This window comes from Equus caballus, chromosome 23 (assembly GCF_041296265.1).
Source record: "Equus caballus isolate H_3958 breed thoroughbred chromosome 23, TB-T2T, whole genome shotgun sequence".
Taxonomy (NCBI): Eukaryota; Metazoa; Chordata; class Mammalia; order Perissodactyla; family Equidae; genus Equus; species Equus caballus.
This window is the reverse complement of record NC_091706.1, coordinates 30261641-30283384: the sequence shown is the minus strand read 5'-3', so window position 1 is coordinate 30283384 and position 21744 is coordinate 30261641.

The following is a 21744-nucleotide window of genomic DNA, read 5'->3' as shown; positions in this document are numbered from 1 at the left end:
GAGACTTATGATTTTACCTTTTTTGAAAAATTATCCATTAACAGCATGCATATTTTTGATACCTGTTTCCTTGAAGTAGAAGAAGTTGTATTGCTATAAAATTGTAGAATTATGTGGCTGTCCATATAATTTCTTTCCAGAGAAATTTTTTTGAGAGGCCATTTCAAGCAAAAAATAAAAGATTATCTTTTTCACTTAAAAAATAAACTATTACAAAAAAAATACTTGCTGTACATGGAGGTGAAAAAGTCCCAAATGAGGCATTCCAAACTGGTCATTCCCTATGTCCCACCAAACTTAAGAACTTAAGTCTTTCCCTCTTCAAAGATGGGATCAAGTCACCAATTATCTTATATCTGTGTTATTTGTGTGATTACCATTTAAAGTAACATCAAGTATTGAAAAGTGCTTTGAAGAAAATTAAAACAGAGTAAAGGGATGGGAGCAATGACCGTCTGGAGTACCATTGCTACCTTTTCAGAGGCCTTCTTGGTTGCCAGCAGACAACATCCATTCAGGTTTCCACTTACCAATATGTTATACCTTATCAAACCTTTTAAAATGAAGAAAAACATAACTAAGAGAAAAGCTTTTCAAAATTATATGGCAATACAGAGCAAGGTCTCGTTCAAAGACAACAATATAATTTTCCATTTATATTGTTTTTATCCATTTACATCAGTCTAGGTTCAACTTACAGAGGACACACTTCAGCCTAGCTAGTTGATGCAGAAAGGAATTTGTTAAATGGAAATAAATGGCTTTCATATTTGCTTGGATGGCTGAAGAAACAAACTTTAGGGTGAACATGAAGGTTGTATTCTCAAAGCCACCCCATGTAACTGGGGCTCACAGGGAGATGATGATTTTGCCAACACTAGGAAGCCACCTGCCTAGTTGGGAAACATCATCTACAGCTGCTGGCTCCAGACAAGTCAGCATCTGGTAAAACCCAACCAGCAACTTGGAAACTTCCAGCCCTGCTTCCTTTCCAACTTATTTCAGTTCATGTTGTCTGCAAGTGCTCTGATTGGTATAACCTAAACCACAAACCTAGATTTAAGGGATTCTGGGAAATGTGTTTTGTGTTTCTCCATCTTCATGATAGAGGAAGTCACCAGAAAGAGGTCAGAATATATATGCTGAGTGAGCTAACCTCTCTATCCACCACACCACTTTTCCCCAAAATTATTGCCTCAGAATGGTGCTCATTCCAACTCCTCCCATTCTCCAACTGTTCTGAAAAACTAAGGCTGAGGGTAATGAGAGCTGGGAGACGTCCACCCTCTTGCACCGCCGCCTCCTGGCTCTTTTAAAGCTGCAATGTGTTGTTTATACTTTGAGGTTTGTTCAGCAATTATGAATAAATCTGGAATAAACATTCACATACAGGATTTTGTGAGAACATAAGGTTTTATTTCTCTCAGATAAATACTTAGGAGTGGCATGCTGAGATGAGTGGAAAGTATATGTTTAACATTATTAGAAACTGCCAAACTGTTTTCTAAAGTGACTATACCATATTGCTTTCCAACCAGCAGGTTAATGGAAAAGGATATTGCTTAGTGTTTCTTCTAGTTATTTTGCAGTAAATGAGAGTTCCAGAAATTCCAGACTGTCACCAGTACTTAGTAGGGCTAAAATATTTTTTGGTTTTGGTTTAGACTTTCTAATAGGCGTGTAGTGGTAACTGATTGTGGTTTTCATTTCCACTTGCCTTTAAATAATGATGATGTCGAGCATGTTTTCATGTGCTTTTTTGCCATCCATACATCTGTTTTGGTGAAACATTACAAAATTTTGTGCATGTATTATTGCATTGCATTTTTTCTATTAATGAGTTGTGACAGTCTTTGATATAGTCTGCATACAGTGTATTTAAAGATATGTGTCTTGCAAAAGCAGACACACAGACCAATGGAACAGAATCAAGAGCTCAGAAATAAACCCACACATTTATGGATAGCTAATATTTGACAAGAGAGCCAAGAGCATACAATGGAGAAAGGAGAGTCTCTTCAATAATTGGTGTTGGGAAAACTGGACAGCCACATGCAAATAAATGAAAGTAGGCCATTCCCTTACACCGTGCACAAAAATCAACTCAAAATGGATTAAAGACTTGAATGTAAGACCTGTAACCATGAAACTTCTAGAAGAAAACATAAGCAGTATCCTTTCTGACATCGGTCTTAGCAGCATATTTTCAAGTACCATGTCTGACCGGGCAAGGGAAACAAAAGAAAAAATGAGACTACATCAAACTAAAAAGCTTCTACACAGCAAAGGAAACCATCAACAAACGAAAAGACAACCTCACAATTGGGAGAAGATATTTGCAAGCCGTATGTCAGATAAGGGGTAAATATCCAAAATATACAAAGAACTCATACCTCTCAACAACAAAAAAACCAACAACCCAATTAAAAAATGAGCAAAAGATCTGAACAGACATTTCTCCAAAGAAGATATACGGATGGCCAACAGGCACATGAAAAGATATTCAATGTCACCAATTATCAGGGAAATGCAAATCAAAATTACAATGAGATATCACCTCACTCCAGTCAGAATGGCTATAATTAACAAGACAGGAAACAACAAGCGTTGGAGAGGATGTGGAGAGAAGGGAGCCCTTGTACACTGCTGGTGGGAATGCAAACTGGTGCAGGCACAATGGAAAGGAGTATGGGGTAGCCTCAGAAAATTAAGAATAGATCTCCCATATATCCCACTGCTGGGTACTTATCCAAAGAACTTGAAAACATAAATGCAGAAAGATACATACACCCCTGTGTTCATTGCAGCATTATTCACAGTAGCCAAGACTTGGAAGCAACCTAGGCGCCCATCAAGGGACAAATGGATAAAGATGTGGTATATATGCATAATGAATACTACTCAGCCATAAGAAATGATGAAATCCAGCCATTTGTGACAACATAGATGGAGCTTGAGGGTATTATGCTAAGTGAAATAAGTCAGAGGGAGAAAGTCAAATACCATATGATCTCACTCATAAGTAGAAGATAAAAACAAGGACAAACAAACACATCAATGGAGATTGGATTGGTGGTTCCCAGAGGGGAAGGCGGAAGGGGGAGGGCAAAATGGGTGATTAGGCTCACACGTGTGGTGATGGACTATAATTAATTTTTGGGTGGTGAACATGCTGCAATGTACACAGAGTTTGAAATATGTTACGATGTACTTCTGAAAGCTATATAATGTTATAATCCAATGTGACTGCAATAAAAAAAAAGATGTGTCTTGCAAATACTTTCTTCCAGTCTGTGGCTTGATTTAAAAAAAAAACAATTATATATACACACACACACTTTATTTTTTAAAACAGTTCTAAATTTATAGAAGAATTTAACGGGTATTAAGATAGTACCCATATACTCCCCACCCAGTTTCCCTAATATTAATATCCTGCATCATTACTGTAGTACACTTGTTACAATTAATGAACCAATCTTGATGCATTATTATTAACTAAATTCTCTATTTTATATTAAAGTTCACTCTTTATGTTATATAGTTCTACAGATTTTGACAATTGCATAATATCATGTATCCATCATTACGGTATCATGCAGAACAGTTCCACTGCTCTAAAAATCCCCTGTGCCTCATTTATTCATCCCACCCCCATACTCCTAACACCCCCATGAACCCCTAACAAACACTGATCTTTTTACTGTTCCCTGTAGTTTTGCCTTTTGCAGACATGTACAAATTTAATCAAGACAGGTAAAACAGCAGATTACTAGCTGTTGCCTTTTCAGATTGGCTTTTCACTTAACAATATGCCTCAAGGGTCCAGTGGATCAGCACAGATGTGGGAGTTCTCTCACTGCCAAGGGAAGCCTGAAAAAAATGGCCCCTGGAATTTTATGGACCTGGCGGCTGGTGTGGAGGGCGAGGGAGGAGGTCTAGGGGTGGAAAAATAACTCATACTGAGTCAGAGTGAAGAAAACTGTCTTTAAGGTTCCCCCCACACCAGCAGAAGAAGATTTGGCTGAGGTGCCTGAGGAAGGCCTTGGCCCAAGGCCCCAGATAAAGAGAGCTTCAGAATGAAGGCACCTGGCCTAGGAATGCAAATATCCTTAAAAACATGGCTGCCCCGGGGAGCCTGAATCCTTGGCTACAACTCCCTTCAGAGATGGCAGTGACTGGTGGGGGAAGGGCAGTTCTCCCCTGTGAGGCCTGCCTTTGTCACTGCCTATGGTTAGACCTGAAAAGCCACCCCAAAGTTTTTTGGTCAAGAGCCAGGGTCTTCAGTAGATTTCACTGTTGTTTCCATATGCAATTTCCTGATGATATAAGATGTTGAACATTTTTGTGTGTGTGTGAGGAAGATTGGCTCTGAGCTAACACCTGTTGCCAATCTTCCTCTATTTTATGTGGGATGCCACCACAGCATGGCCTGATAAGCATTGCTTGGTCCTCACCAGGGGTCCGAACCTGGGAATCCTGGGCCCCTGAAGCAGAGCACACAAACTTAACCACTGTGCCACTAGTCCAGCCCCCTTAAGCATCTTTTCGTATGCTTATTTGCCATCTGGAAATCTTCTCTGGTGAGGTGTCATTCAGATCTTTTGCCCATTTTTAAATTGGGTTGTTTTCTAATTATTGAATCTAAGGATCCTTTATATATTTTATTTTATTTTATTTTTTGCTTTATCTCCCCAAACCCCGCCCCGTACACACTTGTATATCTTAGTTGCAGGTCCTTCTAGTTGTGGGATTATATATTTTAGATACAAGTTCTTTATCAGATATGCATTTTGCAAATATCTTCTACCAGTCTGTGGCTTGCATTTTCATGCTCTTAATAGCGTTTCTGGAAGAACAGAAGTTTTTGATTTTAATGAAGTCCGGCTTAGAAATTTTTTCCTTTCATGGTTGTGTTTTTTGTGTTGGTAGTGTTGTTTTTGTGTTGGTAGTTTCAGTGAAAACTAAAATTTTCTCCAAACCGAAGATCTCATAGATTTTTCTCCTATGTTATTCTTCAAAATTCTTATAGGTTTGTATTTTACCAGTAGGTATATGATCCATTTGAGTTAACTTTTTTAAAAGGTGTGAGGTTTTTGTCTAGATGCATCAGTTTGTTGATATCCACAAAACAACTGGAATTTTGATTGGGATTTCTGTGAATCTAGAGATAGAGTTGGGAAGAACTAACATCTTAATATTATTGAGTCTTCCTATCCATGAACATGAAATACCTCTCCATTTACTTAGATCTGCTTTGATCCCTTTGTAGTTTCCTCATAGTGTTCTTATGCATATCTTGTTAAGTAGGTCTCCTCTTTTCTAATAAACATGTTGAATGCTACATATTTCCTTTTAAGCACTGCTCTGGCTGCTTCTAGAAATTTTGGTAATTTTCATTTTATTTTAATTCAAAATATTTTTAAATTTGTCCTGAGAATTTTTTGTTTTTTGACCGATGTGGTATTTAGAAGTGTGTTGTTTAATGTCCAGATATTTGGGGATTTTTTGGCCATCTCTCTGTTATTGATTCTAATTTAATCCATTGTGGTCTGAGAATGTACTTTGTATGATTCCTATTGAGTTAAGTTTGTTAAGATATTTTTTATGGCCAGTCTTTATTGCTCCTTCACCTCTGAAGGGTAGTTTCACTGAATACAGAACTCTAGGTTGGTGGGTTTTACCTGGTGAATGGTTTATGTGAGCCTGAGAAGAATGTGTGTGTTGCCCTGCTGTTGTGGTAAATGTACTTGTCCCTTGTCTGGAGGGAGACATTGTCTCTATCTTCCAATACGATTTGCTATACAAAGATACTTGAGAAGATTCTGAAGGAAAAAAAAGGTCATCAGTACCTCATTCCAAGACATGCAGAAATGCAAGAAATCCACACTCAACAATTGCAAAAGCGTTTTCTTTAATAGAGTGCTATTCAGCTTAGTTATTTCATTTTGAGTCGACTTTGGTAGTTGCATTTTTTTAAGAAAATTGTCTATTGAACTGTTGAATTACTAGGCAGAGAGTTTTTTTTTTTTTGTAATAGTCCCTTTTTATTCTTTAAAGACTATAGAATTTGTAATAATTTTCTCTTTTTTATTCTTGTTTTCATTAGTTTGTATTTTCTTCTTTTTTCTTAGTCTGGTTTGAGATTAATCAATGATATTGATTCTTTCAAAGAACTAGTTTTTAGTTTTGTTGATATTACCTATTAATTTTTGGCTTTGTAATTTCATTGACTTTTCTTTCTGTTTTTGTTATTTCCTTCCCTATGCTTGCTTTGTATTTAATTCACTCTTTGATTTGAGACCTTTCTTCTTTCCTAATATAAACCATAAATTTCTAAGCACTGCTTTAGCTGCATTCAACAAATTTTGTTATATTTTCTTTTCATTTTTATTCAGTTCAAAATATTTTTTAACTTCTCTTGACCTATGAATTCCTTCCTTTTGACCCATGAATCATTTGTATATTCCAAACAGTTCTATGATAAACCTTCCCATTTTATGCTCCATTTCTTTTAACTTGCTATTTTTATTTTGATTCCCTTCATTCCTGATAAATTGGTTGGATATATCTTCTGTCACTAATTCTCTTTTTAGCTAATCCATTGGGGTTTTTATTTCATCAGTTATTTTTTTAATTATGGAAACTAGTTTTTCTCAAGTATGTTTATTTCTCATGGTTAACTATTCTTGCTGTCTCTATAGTTTATTTCATTATTTCTTTAAACATTTCATATAGCTCTGTTTTCTGTATTGGATAGCAACAACATTGGCAAGTCTTCAGCAATCAATATTATGCTGTTTGTCTCTCTTGACTTTCAATATTTGACTTCTCAGTTTGGTGATGCTGTGGGTGTGTGCATGCATGTGTGTGTGTGATCATGCAAGATTTTAATCACTGAAAGTATCCCCTAACTTGGGGATACTTCAGAAGAAGAGTTTGACTTGGCTTTGAGGCCTAACTCCTTTTTTTTTTTTTAAGGCCCTAATTCCTGCAGACCCATTCTAATTCTTGGTCCTGAGTGTTCCTACTTTGCCTTCAGGTTACAGACATTTGGGTCCAATATTATCTTCCCTCTCCATGTAAAGTGAGTTATTCATTTTTTTTTTTGTAAGGAAGATTCACCCTAAGCTAACATCCATTACCAAGCCTTCTATTTTTTATTTTTTCGCTTGAAGAAAATTAGCCCTGACCGAACATCTTTGCCAATCTTCCTCTACTTTGTATGTGGGATGCCTCCACAACATGGCTGATGAGTGGAGTAGGTCTGCACCTGGGATCCAAACCCACGAACTCAGGGCCATCAATGCAGAGCACATTGAACTTTAACCACTTGACCATGGGGCAGGTCTAGAGTGGGATATTCTTATTTGTTTGTTGTTTTAGGAAGTATGGGAATACCAGCAATGCCACCAAGAGTGTGTCCAATTGAGGATAGTTATTCATAGTCTTGCAAGCATAACTAACATCAGTTAGTGTAATCTTTATGTACTAATTGCTAAAGCTCAAAATATGATCTAAACTAATTTTTAAGAAATTTCTTAACTAGTCTTTTCACCACTAGGCTATATCTTCCACATGACTGCAAATGAGAAAATTGATTTTGTTCTATCCCTAATTATAATCTATATTGATTCCCCCTTGCTTGCAGAATAAAATTGAAGCTCTTCAAAAGGGCATTCAGACCCTTTCATTATCTCTTTCTAGTCTATCTTCTTAATCATCATCTTCTTCCTCTTTTCTGCATAACCTGATTGCGCCAGAGCATTCTAGGTTCCACTGAATATCCTGTGATTTTTCAACAACTATTGTTCTTGGTGTTCCCTCTGTCTGTGAAGCCTTTCTTCTGTTGAAAATCAGATACAGTCATTTCATCCTTCAAAATCCTGCACAAATATTTATACTACTGTGAAGGCTTACCTAAGTTTCCCCTCATAAGAAAAATAAATGCTATCCTTTTCCTTCTTCTTCCATATATGCAGAGCCATTTTTTTATGCCCTGTTATAGTTCGTGGTTTTCTAGTAAATGTTTTATGTGTCTATTTTGCCTTACTGATGGTGATTTTTTGTTTGTTTGTTTGGTGAGGAAGAAGGGTCTTGAACTAACACCTGTTGCCAATCTTCCTCTTTTTGCTTGAGGAAGATTGTCCCTGAGCTACGATCTGTGCCCATCTTCCTCTATTTTGTATGTGGGACACCACCACAGCATGGTTTGTTGAGTGGTGTGTAAGTCCGCACCCAGGATCTGAACCTGTGAAACCCCACAAAGCAGAGCACATGAGCTCAACCACTCCACCACCGGCCTGGTCCCCTGATAATATTTGTAAGAATGGAGAGAGTATTCTCTGTATCCCCCATCACTATATACAGGTGAATTAAAAAAATGCCATGGCACAGTCGTTGATAGTGAATATCTAGGCAGAAACAGGACATTATGTGGAAATATTCTGTAATTGGGATAAAAAAATACATTTTGAGTTCTGTATGTTACCGCTTACTCTCCAGCTTTGGCTAAATCTAAATGTTGACTACAATAAGGTTTACTTTTATCATCTAGAGAAAAATAAATACTTGTTTCCACTGAAATCTACATTGGGTGAATAGCCTCTTCCTAAATTGAGGAGCATTATAAGAAATGCCTCCAAGAAACCCAGTTTACAGCTAGTGAAAGGTGTCTTTTGAGATTGTTGTTTACTGCTTTACTTGGTGTCCTATTTGAGAACAAGAAAGGCAGAAAATTCTGTTTTTTAATCAAGAATAATTAATTGATCCTGAATTACTAGCTGTTATTATCCCTTATATCCTCTGAATTATATATTAATTGTATTTCCCTCTGCTTTATCTTCTAGAAATTCATTTTTAAAATGTGTGACTATGGGGCCAGCCCCATGGCCAACTGGTTAAGTTCGCGCGCTCCACTTTGGTGGCCCAGGGTTTCACCCGTTTGGATCCTGGGCGCAGACATGGCACTGCTCATTAGGGCACGCTGAGGTGGCATCCCACATGCCACAACTATGAGGACCCACAACAAAAAATATACATCTATGAACTGGGCGGATTTGGGGAGAAAAAGCAGAAAAAAAAAGATTGGCCACAGTTGTTAGCTCAGATGCCAATCTTAAAAAAAAAAAGTGTGACTAACTTCTCATCGGTATATTGGGCTTTCTGGCATGGCTTTTGTTCATTAACTTTACCCTTATATTAATATATTTTTTCTTTATTTTCTCCTTGACTTTATGCTTACAATAATTCTAGTCATCGTGTTGTGTATATTATTACAAGTTCCTCTGTATAATTTTTGGAATTATGAGATTTTATTAACCATTAAATTAATAAATCCTTTTGTCTTACTCATGTAGTTGTCATGAGAAGCAAATGAGTAGGTGTAAGTGAAAATACATTATAAATTGTTAAGCATTTTGTTTATAAAAACAATTTTTATTTGGTCCCATAGTTAATGGTGGTACACCATCTTCAGTCATTTATAAGCAAATTAGAGTCAAATAGAGACCTATCTAACCAACTGTTTGTATATATAATCTCTTTCCAAAACAAATAAATTATTGAGTATTTTTAATTGGGACGATTCTCAGAGTGCTGAGCATCATTATTATTACTACTAATAAAAATCTATGTATTTATCTAGCACCAAATCTTTGACTATAATAAAAGTCTGTGGATAGATTTTTAAAAACCTTTCACCTTCCCAAAATAGCTACATTGAGGTTTTTTACAGAGGATTCTTAACTGCCGTGATGTACTGTAAATAGCGTGGATTATCATCTTGCTCAAATTAGTTGAAGTGAAATCACAGTTCCCTCACTTATGAAATCCACACAATGTACCGACAACGAGTAGAGGAAGAATTAAATTACATCATGCATTCATACTAGACATTCGTTAAGTATTAGTTCTATTTTCTTTTTCCCTTATCTAAATTAGGAATTATGTGAATAAGTAGAATTTACAGTGGTACCCTATTAACTTTTGTTTGTTTTCTACAGGATCTCAAACAACATTTGGCTCAAAAATCTGTGATTTCGTTGATTTGCCCTAGTGTTCCATTTTCAATATGCCTGATTTTCAAAAAACTCTTTCTGTACTCTCTGAACTTCTACCACCTTAGAGAAAAAAAAAGGTGATTGACTTGATTTATGTTTTGGTGTAAAAGACTGTGTTCCTTACTCTACGTGGGAATGTTCATAGTTTTTAACAGGGAAGTTCTTATTCTAAAGAAGTTTTCAGTACTTAGATCATAAAATGAGTTTGCTGACTCTAAGCTAGTGAATTATCAATTGAACCTAGAGGGGGAGACACACACACATACACATACACTCACACACACCCTCACACACCTTTTTTTTCTACAACTGGGAGATCATCCAACTGTTTAATGATAATAGAGGTCAAGCCAGAGAATGATCAATATATATATTTTAAAAAGTTAAGAAAGATGATTTTTCCTCTGTAATTTTTAAGGATGTGTTTTATACTTCATGTATATAAAATGGAAAATTAGACAGAAGGAAAATCACTTCTTTATATGAGGATATAAAAAAAATTTTCTAGATGCACTAATTAAAACATGCCTAAGTCAACTGCACATTTATCTAAATTACAGATATGTCACTATCATTTTAGAATGTTCACTTTTAACCTTTGACATGGATACATATCAATTCAATAAAGCTGCATAATTAATTTTTTCAGAGATTTTCTATCTTTGCCTCTCAGCTAAAGAGACGCTAAATTAGAATTTTTCAAATTACACAATGGGTATTCTCACTTACAAGGATGCTTAAAATTTTTGGATATCCAAAGATCAATCACTAGACTGAGAATTTACATGAAATCATTCTGTGGCTGCTTTCTCAATATTATAATTGTATACAATTATTTCTGAAATAGTTATTTTCTATTTTAGTTATGCTACTTAAATATTATGTCTCCAGCTTTCAATGTCAATTAAACATTACTGTGTGTGCTTATAAATTTTAATGTTTAATTAAATTTTGATGTTCAAAACTTTATTATTCAATTCTGAGATCTATGAATCAACAAGAAAAGCTAACAGTGCCAAAAGAGAAAATAGTATTGGTGGAATCGCTCCTACCGATGTAAATACTTATTTGTACATATATTCAAATCAGTTCAACGAGCAATTTTTCTTGTAAGATTCATAGATCCGAAGTATTATTTTTCTCACTTTGATGAAGTACAGCAGTCGTTCTCAACTAGGGGACAGTTTTGTCCCAAAGGGTACATTTGGCAACATCTGGAGACATTTTTGGTTGTCACAACTGAGGTGGGAGACGCTACTGGCATATAGCGGGTAGAAGATAGGCATATCACTGAATATCTTAGAATACATAGGACACCTCCGTTCCCCAACAAAGGACTATCCAGTCCAAAATGTTAACATTGCCAAGATCGAGAACCACTGCCTTACAATCTGTTAGGGAAGATAATATAGGTATACAAGTAAGTGCAGTTAAGTTAACAATAATAACTAGCTGCTCCAGGCATCATGAGGGCTATTCTATTTAGCTCTCTTAATTAGTCTTCACACAACCCAAAGTAAGAACTATTATAATCATTTTATAGACATATGGGAAATCTAATGTATCTCATATAGAAAATATTAACAATTGTCAATCATTTCATTCAAAACCAATATTACACTAATAACCAAACTACTGGAATTTCAGTCACATGCTGCAAGTGATGGTAATGTCATGCATCTTACTTTTCCTGCAACCAGATACAAATAATATAGGAGAGCAAATAATTCACCAGCTAGCTATGTTTCCAGACAGGGAAGGAACGGACTGCCAGAGTAAGTCCCGAAGGATCATTATTAGGCGAGAAAGCAATTAAGTTTTTGAGCATTTACTTTGTTCTATGTACTTTGTAATGCCTTTTTGTAAATGTTATCTCATTTAATTCTAGCTACTACCCTGTAAAATAGATATTATACAGCCTGTATTTCATACTGGGAAAATAAAGCTTAAGAAATAAGGCAAAATACCACAGAGCTAATCAATAGCAGCGTTGGTTTATATGCTAAAGGTGCCTGGCTACAAAGCAATACTCTTTCTAACACTCTGTGATCGCTTCCTTTTTTTTCCTCAGAGATGAAATATTTTACTATCTGGGCCAGTAGAGAATAACCCAGATTAGTAATGATTACAAATTTCAAACAATGTGTAAGTAATCCCCAAGGACTAGTATATAAATTATAAACTTTGAAGGCTAAGTGCCATCATCACTAAAAAGTTGTACCTGTGAGGAATGGCTTTGGCTGCAATTAATAGACAACCTTACTAATAGTGCCCTAACCAATAGGAATTCCTCCCACAATGAGAAGACATGAGTTAGGTCTTCTCATTATAATAGGGGTGTTTCAGTGATACAGTGAAGTCAGGGTCCTTGGTCAGCGCCTCTTTTGTTCTCTTGGCCTTTTACTCATGGTCACGAGTTGTTTGGTGCAGTTTCAAGCATTATTTCATCACAGTACAGAGCAAGGAAGAGAGAAGCACAAGGTCTTTATTTTCATGATACTTTTGGGGGGGACTGGGAGTATTAAAAAACGATTTTCTGGAAGTAGATTTGCTTTACATTTTATCTGTCAGAGCTAGGTCACACAGTCATCTCTAGTGGCAAAGGAGGCTAATTTTTCTTTCCATTTTTTTAAAGGACCAAGTTGTGAAATCTCTTAATGACCTGATGAAAACTGGCACTACAAATTTTATAGTTAACAAAACAATTTCATGTTTCATCTCATTTGATATACCTATAATAAAAATAACAACAGGATATTATGTAGATATCCTAAATAGTTAATGTATTTATTAGTTAACAACAGTAGCTCATTCTTATTAAGCATTTAATCTGTTCTAAATATCTTCTGTGTAATTCTTGCAATACTATGAGCCGAGTAGATTTATTACATCTATTTAATATACATCTGTTTTATAGGTGAAAGAACTTAGATTTAGTGAGATTAAGTAATTTGTACAGGTTGCACAACTGGTGTGAGAAGGAATGGAATGGAAATCCAGGTCTGGAATCCAGGAAATCCTTTTTGTTCCTTTGTTTATTAGGTCTACAGACACAGATTAATATTATCATGGAATGTTTCCCTTAATATCATTTACTTTATTCTTCATCATTATCATTGTCATCATCTTCACCATCACAGACTCAGGCTGACATTGTATTTAAAATCAGAGATTATGGACTTCGCTTTCCAACATTGATATTCCTTTGCCTTAACTCCCTTATTTTCTTATCCATGGTTAGATTCCTCTGCTCTCCCATCTCCACTGTCCACTTGTGTGGCCTCCTCTCCATCTGCCTCTTCCATGTCCCTATTTTAAACCCTTCACACCAAAACAGAAGCACTTCTCTTACAGAGTTCTTGAATATTCATTTTTGCCTCTTATTAGAATCTATAAGTAAACCAATATTAGCCATGACCTAGAAACTCTGTCCAATAAGAATATGAACTCCCCAAGGTTATCTCAGAATGACTGCTACATTCAGTTTGCGGAAGATGCTGGAGAGGTTCAAGCCGTAGCAATGGGGATGCAGAGAGGAAGAGGGGAAGAGACTGAGAGTGGGAGCTAGCCTCCGGAACCTGAGAGCTTTAAGGCCAATAGCTGTCAATCAATACATATATTTGAATAAATAAAAACATGAAGAAAAGATAAATTAGAGTTGGGTAAAATATATCACATCTAGTATGAAGATGTTTATTTATTTTTTAAATAAATATCAAATCAATGAGCTACTATGTGCCTAACAGGTTTGCTTATAGAAAATCAGAAGTGTGATTTTTATAGAAAATGAAGGTAACCATCACTTCCAAAATCTTTCTCATAGATTCCCTAGGGCATGAAATTTATTTATCTAAGAGAAAATTCTTTTTATCTGTCAGAGAGACAAGATTTAAAAATATACCAGAGCAGGTAAGTTATTGTATAATACAAATTGATTGTAGATGGATGGGGATACCAATTTTTTCAGCATCAAAAGAGGAAGGGGCGGGGCCAGCCTGGTGGCTTAGTAGTTAAGTTCATGTGCTATGCTTAGGTGGCCCTGGATTTGCAGGTTCAGATCCCAGGTGCGGACATAGCACTGCTCATCAAGCCATGCTGTGGCGGCGTCCCACATAAAATAGAGGAAGATTGGCACAGCAACAATCTTCCTCAAGCAAAAAGAGGAAGATTAGCAACAGATGTTGACTCAGGGCCCATGTTCCTCACACACACACACGTGCACACAGATACACAGAAGAAAGGGTTAGAAAGCTGGAGAGTGAACCATACCTAAAAAATAAGAGGTTTTGTCACTGTCAAGGTAAAAATGCTTATTGATGAAGTACAGAGAGTATAAAGTCAAAAGTGAAAGCTTTAAAAGCAGTCTTCAAAGATGTCATGTCTTGTGACATGTAAGACATGATCTTTCATATATATTTATGCATGTACATTTATAAATATATATATTTACCGTATTAACCAATGTGAAATGTACAGCTCAGTAATGTTAAGTATATTCACATTGTTGTGAAACAGATCTCTAGAATTTTTTCATCTTGCAAATCTGAAACTCTATGCCTATTAACCAACAACTCCCCTTTTACCCTCCGTCTAGTCCCTGGTAACCACCATTCTACTTGCTGTTTCCATGAATTTGACTAAGTTATGGACCTTATATAGTAGAATCATACTGTATTTGTTTTTTTGTGACTGGCTTCTTTCTTAGCGTAATGTTCTCAAGTTCATCCATGTTATAACATATGCCAGGATGTTTTTCATTTTTAAACCTGAATAATATTCCATTGTATGTATATACCACATTTTGTTTATCCATTTATCCATTGATGGACATTTGGGTTGCTTCCACTTCTTGGCTATTGTGACTAGTGCCACTATGAACTTGAGTGTGCAAATACTTCTTTGAGACCTTGCTTTTAATTTTTTCTGTATAAATATATATATGCAGAAGTCATATGGTCATATGGTAGTTAGTATTTTTAATTTTTTGAGAAACTTACTGTTTTTTCATAGTAGATACACCCTTTTACAATCCCACCAATAGCGCCCATGATTACAATTTTTTTCCAATTCCTTGTCAAACTTGCTCTCTTTTTTTTTTTATGGTAACCATTCTGATGGATGTAAGTTGATAACTCACTGATGTTTTGATTTGCATTCCTCTGATTATTAATGACGTTGACCATCTTTTCATATGATTTATCATTTGTATATCATCTTTGGAGAAAAATATTCAACTTTGCCGATTTTTTAATTGAGGTATTTGGTTTTTTTTGTTATGTTGAAGGAGTTCTTTATATATTTGGGATATTAGGCCCTTGCAGATGTATGATTTGCAAATATTCTCTCCTATTCTGTAGGTTGCCTTTGCACTCCATTGATTGTATCCTTTGATGCACAAAAGTTTTAAGTTTATTGTGATCCTATTTATCTATTTTTGCTTTTGTTGCCTGTGCTTTTGGTGTCCTATGTAAGATATCATCACTAAGTTTAATGTCATGAATATTTTCCCCTATATGTTAATCTAGTAATTTTATAGTTTTTAGTCTTATATTAAATTTTTAATCCACTTTGAGTTAGTTTTAATATATGGTGTAAGATAAGAACCTCACTTCATTCTTTTACACGTGGATATCCACTTGTCCTAACAACATTTGTTGAAGAACCTACATTGTCAAAGATCATTTGACCATATATGTAAAAGTTTATTCCTGGGTGCTCCAGTCTATTTCATTGATTTATTTGTCTTTATGCCAGTGCCACACTGTTATGATTACTGTAACATTGTAATATGTTTATAAATTAGGAAATCTGAATCCTTTAACTTTGTCATTCATTAACAAAACTATTATGGTGTTTTGAGGTCCCTTGAGATTCCATATGAATTTTATGATGGATTTTTGTATTTCTGCAAAAAATGCTATTGGAATTTTGATAGAAATTTGTTGGAAAATGTAGATCATTTTGAGTAGTATGGACAACTTAACAAGCTTAAATTTTCCAATCTATGAACACTGGATGTCTTTCCATTTATTTGTGTCTTCTTTAATGCCTTTCAGCAATGATTTTTAGTTTTCAGTGTACAAATCTTTAACTTTCTGAGTTAGGCTTATTCCTATGTATTTTATTCTTTTTGATGCTATTGTAAAGGGAATTATTTTATTAATGTCCTTTTTAGATTGTTTATTATTATTGTATGGAAACACAACATTTTTGTGTGTTGATTATATGTCCTACAACTTTACTGAATTCAGTTATTAGTTCTAACAGTTTTTTTGTGGAATGTTTAGGGTTTTCTACATATAAGATCACGTCAACTGGAAACAGAGATAAGTTTACTTCTTCCTTTCCAGTTTGTATGCTTTTTATTTCTTTTTCTTGCTTAATTGCTCTGGCTAGGATTTCCAACACTATGTTTAATAGAAGTGGTGAGAGTGGGCGTTCTTGCCTTGTTCATGGTCTTGGAGAAAAAGCTTTCAGTCTTTCACCATTGAGTATGATGTCAGCTGTGGGGTTCCATAAATGACCTTTATTATGTTGAGGTAGTTTCCTGTTGTATCTAGTTTGTTGAATGTTTTTATCATGAAAAGATGTGGAATTTTGTCAAATGCTTTTTATGTATCAGTTGAGATGATTATGTGGTTTTTGCTCTTCTTTCTGTTAATATGGTATATTACATTAATTGATTTTCATATGTTGAACCATCCTTTCATTCCAGGAATAAATCCTACTTGATCATGGTGTATAATACTTATAATGTGCTGTTAAATTTGATTTTCTAGTATTTTTTTTTGAGGACTTTTGCATCACTGTTCATCTGGGATATCGGTCTGTAGTTTTCTTGTAACGTCTTTGTCTGTCTTTGGTATCAGAATAATGCTGGTGACATAGAATGAGTTTGGGAATATTCTCTACTCTTTGATTTTTGGGGAAGAATTTGAGAAGAATTGGTGTTAATTCTTCTTTAAATGTTTGGTAGAATTTTCTGATGAGTCCACCTTTCCTGGGCTTTTCTTTGTTGAGAGGTTTTTGGTTACTGATTCAGTATCCTTAATAGTTATTGATCTCTTCAGACTTTCAATATTTTTATGATTATGTCTTGGTAAGTTGTGTGTTTCTAGAAATTTATCCATTTTTTCTAGATTATCCAGTGAGTTGATGTGGTTGTTCATAGTATCCTCTTATAACTCTGTTTCTGTGGCATTGGTTATAGGGTCATCTTTCATTTCTGTCTTTAGTAGTTTGAGTCTTCCCTCTTTCTCTTGTAGTTAACTAAGGGTTCATCAGTTTTGTTGATTTTTTTTAAAGCAACTCTTAATTTTATTGATGTTTTTTCTATTGTTTTTCTTTTCACTATTTCATTTATTTCTTCAATAATCTTTATTATTTCCTTCTGTCTGCTAGCTTTGGGATTAATTTGTTCTTTTTCGAAGTTCTTGAGGTGTAAATTTAGGTTGTGGGTTTGGGGTCTTTCTTCTTTTTTAATGTATGCATTTACAGCTGTGCACTTTCCTCTTAGCAGTGCTTTAGCTTCATCCCGTAAGTTTTGGTATGTTGTGTATTCATTTTTGTTTGTCTCAAGGTGTTTTCTAATTTCTCTTGTAACTTCTTTGACCTAGTGATTGTTTGAGTGTGTTTTTTAATTTCTGCATATTTGTTGATTTTCCAATTTTCCTTGTGCTATTGATTTCTAGTTTCTTTCTATTTTGATCAGAAAAGACACTTTGTATGATTACAGTTTTCTTTAATTTGTTAAGACTTGTTTTATGACCTAATTTGTGGCCTATCATTGATAATATTCCTTGTACACTTAATGAGAGTATGTATTCTGTTGTTGTGCAGTGGAGTGTTCTGTATTTGCCTGTTAAGTCCAATTGATCTATAGTGTTGTTTAAGTCTTCTATTTCCTTATTTATATTCTATCTGATTGTTCTATCCATTATTGAAAGTGGACTATTGAAGTCTCCTATTATTGTGTTGCTGTCTATTTCTCTATTCAGTTCTGTCTAAGTTTGCTTCATATATTTAGGAGCTCTCAGTTTGGGAGCATATACATTTATAAGTGTTTTATCTTCCTGGTGAATTGATCCTTTTATCATTGTATAATGTCCTTCTTTATCTCTTGTAACATTTTTTATTTAAAATCTATTTTGTCTGCTATTAGTAATGTCACCCCTGCACTCTTTTGGTTACCATTTGCATGGAATATCTTTCTCCATCCTTTGCTTTCAGCCTATATGTGTCCTTAGGTCTGATGCGAGTCTCTTGTAGACACCCTATAGTTGGATCCTGTTCTTTTATTTATTCAGTCAATATATGTCTTTTGACTGGGGGAGTTCTATCCATGTAAATTCAGTAATTACTATTTGAGAAAGCCTCACTATTGTCATTTTGTAAACTGTTTACTGTATGTCTCATAGCTTTTTGTCCCTCCTTTACTCTCCTACTGCCTTCCTTTCTGTTTCATTGACTTTAAATAATACATCATATAAATTTTTTAAAAAATTTAATTTTAATTTGAACTTTAATTTTCTTCTCACTTCTTTTTGTGTATAGTCTGTAAATATTTTCCTCTGGTTATTCTTCGATTATATAAAACATCTTAAAGTTATACAATTCTATTTTAAACTGATAAAAACTTCAATTGCATACAAAAACTATACTTCTTACAGCTCCACCCTCTTTATGTTATTGATGTCCCAAATTACATTATATATTCATCAACACAGATTTATAGTTATTTTTAAGGGTTTTTGTCATTTAAATTCTATGCACCAAAATTGCAATAGTACCGATTACTATGTTTATCTTTACTGGAAATCCTTATATTTTCATATGACTTTATGTTGCTGTCTACCATCTTTTTTATTTTGACTTGAAGGATTCCCTTTAACATTTCTTGTATAGCAGGTCTAGTGGTGAAGAACAACCTCAGCTTTTATTTATCTGGAAAAGTGTTAATTTCTCCTTCATTTATGAAGGACAGTTTTGCCCGATACAGTATTCTTGGTTGACTTTTTTTTCTTCTTTCAGCACTTTGAATATATCATTCCACTCCCTTCTGGCCTACAGTTTCTGCTGTAGAAGCTCTCTTCTATATGATGAATTACTTTTCTCTTGCTGCTTTCAAGATTCTTGCTTTGTCCTTGAAATTACAGTTTGATTATAACACGTCTCAACGTGATTCTCTTTGGATTAACCTAGTTAGAGCTCTGAACTCTTAAGTCTGCATGTCCATTTATTCCCTCAGATTTGGTAAGTTTTCTACCATTTGTCCTTCAAATAAGCTTTCTGCCCCTTTCTCTCTCTCTAGTATTCCTATAATGTATATATGGATCTACCTGATAGTGTCTTATGAGTCCCTTAGGCTCTTTTTTGCTTTTTTTTTTTTTTGATTATTTTTTCTTTTTTCTCCTCTGACTAGATGACTTAAAATAACCTGCCTTCAAGTTCCCTGATTCTTTCTTCTGCCTGTCAAGTCTGCTGTTGAACTTTTCTAATGAATTCTTCCATTCAGTTAATGCATTTTGAGCTCCAGAATTTGTTTGGTTCTTTTTTATAGTTTCTCTTTTTTGTTATGCTCGTTTTGTTCATGCACAGTTTTCCTGATTTTGTTTAGTTGTTTATTTGTGTTATCTTTTATCTCACTGAACATCTTTATCACAGTTATTTTAAATTCTTTGCCAGGAGGCTCAGGGATCTGTATTTCTTTAGAATTTCTTTAGTTTCTTGAGCTTTATTTTGTTCTTCTCATAGGCCATATTCCCTACTTCTTTGTGTGCATTTAATTTTTTTGCTAGGATTTGGGCATTTGGAGAAAAACGGGCCCTCTCAGTCTTTTCATGTTGGCTTTGTGTAGAGGAAGACCTTCACTAACGACTTAAACCTTTAAATGGCCTGTGGGTTCTTGGATCTTTTAAATCTTTTCTGACATCTTGCTCCCTATGACATCGGCTTGCAGAACTGCAGCTCTAATGTGCCGCTCACTCTGTTTTCAGCAGCTTCCAAACTTTGGCAATGGTTCTGTCAGTGCTCCATGTCAGGTGAGACTGAAACCCATCTCTCAGAAAGCTCCAGACAAGCCAGAATATTGAACATGTGGTCCATTCTTTTGTTTTCATCCTAAGGGAGAAGCCCTCATATAGTTGATTTCCTCTCATTTGCTTCATGCTATGCTGCATAGGGGAAGGGCCATGGACAAGCACACCAAAAGCCAAAAATTTTCCTACCTTTTTTACTAGAATCTTGTTTTCATTTTATAGTGGCCTGAGTGTTATAGCTTCTCAGTTGGTTTCTGGAGCCCTCACAGAGGTATTCTGGTCCATACATTGTTGTTAACTTGTTAACTCTTGTGGGAGAAGTAGGGCCTGTAGCCTCTATTTCACCATCTTGCTGATATAAACTGGATTCCACATATTTTAATGACAATTCTACTTCAAGTGATCATGCTCATTTACAATCCTTTCTTGTTCTTAGGCGAATTTCACCATTGTTCCTTCTGGGATAAAGCATTGGAGGATAACTTTCACTTGGGGTTTAATTCCAGAACCAGTTCATTCAAGGTCATAGTCTCTTGGCTCAGGAGCTAAAGAGGACCTTCTCACTTTGTGATACCTTTTGGTGAGTGTACCTTCATTTCACAAACAATCAATTAAAAGGAGGAATAAGTGAGTCTACATGATTTGGTGTGTTTTTAGGCCATCTTGATTACTATTGCTACTTCTGATACAATAGTAAGATTCTCTGAGAGTTATAGGGTCAAAATTGAGTGATGCTATACCCTTCCCCATTTCGTCTACAAGCTGGTCATAGTGAGTTTATAGTAATAAAAAGAATACTCATTAAACACATGTACTCTACATTAGAGGAAAGCAGATGTCAAAATTCTCTGAAAAAAATGTGGATGTGGTTGACAATTACAGATTCTAAATTTCAAGAAAGATTAGAAAATGTAAACACAGGAATAAATTTTAATCTTAAAGAGGAAACTTCTCTAAAAAACGAAGCATTGAAACTGAAGATAATTGCTTGAAATGCTCAGAATATAGCATGGCATGGGAGCATGGAAAGAAGAGAGACATATACTTTGGGGTTCTTTCGGAAGAATGGCAAGAGGCTGCTAAAATATTGTTTGTAAGGAAGAATCCATTATCAATGGAACACTGTAAGTAATTATGAAGGTAATAAAAGCAGTTTTAGAGATATACTCATAAGAAGACAAAAAGAACAGGAGACGTAATCCAGCTCCTATCAAAGAGGTATTGTAATGCTTATAGGAGATGGAAAGTAGAACTACTTGCTCTTTCTTTGCTGCATTTTATAGAAGATAATGAACTTCAAACTGTGAAGTTAAAGCCAGCATAGCTAATCAACACCCTTGCACCAAACAGAAGAGGAAATATTTTCATAGTAATCAACGTTTATTAAGTGCCTACTATGTGTCAGGAACTTTCTCCAGCAGTTTACACAAATCCTCTCTAATGGTCCTAAGAACTCTATGAGATAGATATTATCCTTCTGGCTTTACAGTTGAAGAAACTAACACTAGACGAATAAAATAAAATGCTCATGGTCACACAAAAGTAACGTGTAGGACCAAAAGATGTCTGATTAAAAATCCATGCATGTTCACAATACTAGGCTGTTTTGGAAGATGTATTAAGCCAACTATAATATAATTGCAAAA